Source organism: Armigeres subalbatus, chromosome 2, assembly GCF_024139115.2.
Source record: "Armigeres subalbatus isolate Guangzhou_Male chromosome 2, GZ_Asu_2, whole genome shotgun sequence".
NCBI lineage: Eukaryota > Metazoa > Arthropoda > Insecta > Diptera > Culicidae > Armigeres > Armigeres subalbatus.
In genome coordinates, this window is record NC_085140.1 from 343783079 (window position 1) to 343788674 (window position 5596).

General features: G+C 39.5%; 1 long non-coding RNA gene across 1 annotated transcript; it reads right to left on the minus strand.

Moving 5' to 3' along the window:
* Window positions 1–276: 276 nt before the first annotated feature.
* On the minus strand, window positions 277–752 carry LOC134217016 (uncharacterized). The gene is made up of 3 exons (XR_009980899.1): window positions 714–752; window positions 581–650; window positions 277–526 (listed from the first exon to the last, which is right to left on the minus strand). It is a non-coding gene; the product is annotated as an uncharacterized LOC134217016 (long non-coding RNA).
* Between the last annotated feature and the right edge of the window lie 4844 nt (window positions 753–5596).

Here is a 5596-nt window from a genome sequence, read left to right on the forward strand (position 1 = left end):
TTCCAAACACTTTGAAAGGCTATTAGAAAAGAAAGGTTAAAGAAAAAACTAATTTGTGAAATAATTAAATTTAATGAATTAACCGAAATAATTAACTTTAATGTAAAATAGCGAACTAATTCTAAAAATATCCCAGAACACTTCTAATACTAAGAGAGAAAAAAACTAAAAAGAACTTAAAGAGTGTAAAACCAAACTTGCATTTACAAATGTATTTACATTATGTACAAATTTTTTTCCAGCTCATTTTTTTAGTGCACATAAAGAACGGGCTTACTTGCTGGCCAGCTGGCTTTGGAGATCCAACGAAGGATGGCTACGGATGGCGTCGACGCACGTGGGTTCTTCGGATCGGTTCGAAATCGTCGTTTCCTAGAGCGGCCGCACAGCCGGGTGCTACGGGTATTAGGTGACCCGGACCCAAGGTGGTGGTCAGGCTGCTTGCCACCTAGCGACGACCGAGTGTGATGACGGTCCGGATTCTGGCGGTCCAGAACAAACACCCACGTTGAATGGGATCGCTCGCCTGTTCAACGTTAACTTTAAGCCAGTGCACTCATATTTCAATAAAACATCTCACCTTTCTAATCCTGCCGGTTTTGCTTCACACTCTATTTAACTTAAAGAACCACTTCCGAAAACCAATAGAACTGTTTAAAAAAATTTTAGAATTATTGTAACTATCAATATATAGCAACGGGTATCCAACTCACTTATACTTTATAAAAGCTTTCACTCGCGATAAAACTTCGCAATAGTAGTTTTAAAATCCACCTTTACTTGACCACAGTCTTTACAAGAGTGATTTGAGTTTCGTCTCTTGATTTGGTCTGTACCCCATGAGCAATATACTATTTCTTTGTAATATTTTTCCTGAATTTTGATTGGCTTAGATTTGGTTTCCGGTTTTCTTTTATTACATTTGCTGAATTTTGATTGGTCGGGAAAATGGTTTCCGGTTGAAGGTTTTTCAAATTGATCGAGAATGAAATAGCGCCTAAAGGACGACAACACTGAATACAACAATCTCTAGAATAAGCTTTTAAAATGATCGAGCAGTAGAACAAGCATACATATAACATGGTGCGCCTAAATTTACGCAATACAATAACATTGTTCTAAAATACTACTGATGCAACAAGCTCGATTATGTTTCGATGTTACATACAACGTAAACGAGTACATTTATTCAAGAAAAACGATCAAAAATTATACAAACACAAATAAATTATCCGAATATAGCATGTAACAAATACATTTGTTACAATCCAGGGGGTTGCGACCGCGAAACCACTGCTCTAAACAGGCCTGAATCCACAGCCCCGGCGGGACAGAAGATTTGCATATGCCCAATAACCACGTTTTAATCAACGATATATTCTTTGCCGACATCACGAACCGAACCGCTGTGCGAATATAGTATCCGTCCATTACCTCGTTGCAGTATGCCTGAGGTCAAAACTTTCGACGGTATTCAACACGCGTTGAAGTTGCAGAGATGGATCAACTGCCCCGCACCAAAAACACACGTTCACGTAAGGGCCACGTGGCACAACCTGAGATGTTCAAGGACATAAACGGAAACCTTTTTAAAAGCGAGCGTGAGGTGCAAAGGTTGTGACAGCATGACGTAGAAGACCAATGGCGATGTGGTAGACAACGATGGCGGTATGGCGACGAATCACACACGCAAGACATACGTTTTCCAGCACCGGATTTCCAATAAATCTAGGAGGGGACTGACCAGCTGAAAACAATAAGGCCCTGGGGTGGACCAACTATCAAGTGTGCTATTTCATGGCTGAGAGGCATTGGATAGAGTGCTGCGATTCGATCAAAATCCAAAAATACACAAATCAGCTCCTAATAAATCAGCCGAAAACTATATAAAAGTTCATTTAATCATCATGCAATGTTCTGTGAAATTGTTCTGTAGCATACCAACTGCCGTTTTTGAAATTCTGAGGTCAATCGAGCAATCCGAACCAATTTCCAGATCGAATGAGTGACGGAGGTGTATTTTCCTATACATTTTGGCTGAAATCCCCATACAAACATCAAATCAAATGCGCCAGCTTATGCAACAAGCGATTTAGCTGAAATTTTCAGAGATTGATTTTCTCACCCAAAGACACAATTCTGGGGGTGCCCCGTGGAATTCGACAACATTTTTTCTCCCCATACTAATCTGGGCCAGTCTAATGTCCCATCTACAAAAAAGGTCAATAAGCTGGATTATAGCAATACCGTGCAATCATATTGCTGAACGTTGCCTACGAGGTATTCTCCGAAATTGCATAAAGTGCTACGGACAATAGTAGGCGGTTATCAGGGGAACGGCATTTGACGGCATCGCATGAATCAAGAGTTGCACCAGGTTTATGCACGGCTGGATGTTGTTAAGGCAATACAGAAGACTATGGTGAGCAAGTTGTTCATATTTCGGAAGAGCGACAAGCGAAGATGATATTCAGTAGTGAACCCTAATACTATGTTCGCACTACGACCTGAATAACATGTTATTCAAATTATCGACAAAAGAAAGCTGATCAAGATATGATCAACATGTTACAAGGCCCTAGTGCAAACATAGTATAAACAAGCCGTTGGCTGCGTGGAAGGCCCCGTTCATGATGGTTTTTCGCAGTTGTTAAGGGCAACTGGAAGCGATTGACCCAGGATCGAGTCCAGTGGAGAGAGATACTCCATTCGGCGTACGCTCATCGAGGAATATCATAACATTTTCAATGATGCTTTTTAAACGTGAGCTTTGAAGATTCTTCTTTTAATTATTTCTTCTCTATGAAATATGATAACCACAAACACAAAATGAACACAGATAATTACTTTCATGGCATCGTAAACTTATAACAGTTATCAATAACATCAATTAGACAAAACGGAGTGATAAAATTACAGTAAAACTCAATCGCGAGGACCGCGAAAGGTCCATAAATTTCCACCTGATTGCCCGCCGCTTTACCTCAAATGACTCATTCAATGGATGAACGATTTCGCTTTGCCATCGCTTAGGAAATCATTGTAGCATTCACATTCGGTTGGAGAATTAATTCACTGATTGAGTTATAAAATCAAATCAACTCGGTAGTGAAATTGCCTTTATTCAGACCACGATCACAACAACGTCTTGCGGTTGATTACCGACATGAGAAAACCTGTAGCTCTCTGGGTAATTTAATTGTAAACTCATGTGCCATTCCTTCAAATCACCAATAATTGCTTGAAGTCTCTTACGGTCTACAGCGACACAGCGAGCGGCATCATTCATGCCGAAAGCTCAATCGTCAAAGTAATTTACATTCCACAGTTAGACTCTGGAACTGAAGAGGAAAAAAAACAAGAGCAATATGTTCGATTATCTTCACGGCTTTGAGCGAGTTTAGGAGCGTACTACCAACTTCCCGTTTTAAATCTACCACCTGTTGATGATGGAACAACGACGACGGTTGGTCTTCCGAAGGCATGACATCCAACCAAAGATAATTCCCGACACACCGAACAGACTGGTACCTACCTCAGTTGTAATTGAATTAGTAGCGCAACTCATTGATGCCATTCCGTTCCTAGGCAATATACAGGGTTGGTAGTGTGTTTGTTTCTATTCAAAAGATAAATAAAGTTTTTCTATAAACTTATCATTATAATGCTCAAATAGTTTCCTGAAGTTATCAACTGATTGCAATGTTATGAAGTTTTCAAACCATTGTAATCAATGTCTACGTCGGGTTAACGCCCAGATAAGAGGCAACTTTTTTTTTATTAAAAATTCATCTGAAATTATGAACAGATCAAATTCTGTGACGAACTATGTTGGGTGCTCTTTTTATCTATCCTTTTATCGTCCTCTGTGAATTTCATTTAATGATATTTAGAGGTGAGCTAGCCAAGGGCTGAAAACCCCTCAAATGAGACAATAATAATAAGTTCAATGACAAATTGAGCTTTTTCTTAATATTTTTTTTAGGAACATGGGTTATTTGCCTTCTTTGTACGTTTGGTAACATAAAAGTCCTTACATGACCAGCCCTGAACATATTTTCTCTATTTTTTTTTTAAATAATTGCGATAAAGATGTTTCTGAACAACAAGCAAACTGTTTCCAAACGTTGAGAATTCGTTTAATTAAATTTAATTGTGAAAGCAGGCCTCACATGGAAGGGGAACCACATTATCGGGAATTGCTGCCAAACGACGGGAAATTCTGCACCATCTGAAAAGCATGTTCTATCCGTGATTCGTTCCATCCATTTCGTGGATCTACAGAGCGAACATAATTTGCTAAGCTTGGTAAAATTCAGACATAAAACTTCAATAGCCATTTCTTTCCTAGTCCTAATAACGGAGGAAGCTTGATGCGAGCTGTGGGGGAACCGAAGGTACTGATCCGTGGCGGAGACAATCTAAAAGTACCAACATGAACATAATTCAAGGAATACAAACAAAAAGGAAGAAATTCTTGCCCAACTGGTTTTACGGTGATGTGAAGATTTTTTCCGTACCAGTTTTTTTAGCTTCCCAGCTGAAGCCGTTCCCGGGTTTCAGTTCCCTGTCCCGGTAGAGCGAAGAGTGGCGCAGACAGCGAGGAGGATCATCGTGAAGACAGAAAGAAATCATCCTCTCGTCATACCCATCATCAGTGTTTCAGTCAGTAGAACGTATCAATGCCAGGTTCCCCATCTTGACTTGGTGGGAATACATCCTTTCCCCCACAAGGCTCGGTCCATTGGAAGGGTTGGTGGTGTTCACAGGTACACCCACTTGTCCCGTGAGTTCCCATCGGAACCATTCCGTTCGAACCGCGGTATTGATGGATGCAGTTCTGCATTGCTGACTGTTATGACAATGTTGTTGAAACTGGTTAACAGTTTATTGTCGTGGGGGATTAAATGGTCATTGGAATTTATCGATTTTATTTGCATTGTACCGATGATACAAAGTGATAGATGGTTGCTTCCACAGAAGGCGGTCATTTGAAAACGAGATAATATTAACAAATGTTGTAAAACCTGCAAGTATAGGAAAGTATTAGAAAGAAAGTGCACCTATTACACCCTACTGATGCCCTACCTTTGCGCTGAATTTTCTTCATAGTCGATGTGATGATCCATAGACGATCTGAGAAGCAAATTATAAAATTAGACAAGTTAGTCAAAACCGTCAACATTAGTTGTAGATTAGTGTAAAATTCAGATCGTTGAAGATACTTCAAATAACGGTCAATATTTGAGTTTTTCAGAGTCGCGAAAATTCCTAAATCTTCATAGAAAATCTGAAAAAATAGTACGGGCTGGAATATTGATATTTGCTGAAAGTTCTTAACCTTTACTGTACCGACCTATTTTTTCAGTAACTTTTTTTCCTTCAATCTTCTCTAACTTGGTCAAATATTCACCGATTTTCATGCTTCTGGTATTGTTGGATCCAGAAATTCATATAGTTTTCGTTCCCGGAATCTGGAGACGGTCCGCAACATGGTTCCGGAGATATTCCGGATTCCGTTGGGGTAATAGATTATTTTGGCATGGAAAAAAATCCTTTTCTCAGCAATTTAATGATTGTAAAATATAAATTCATC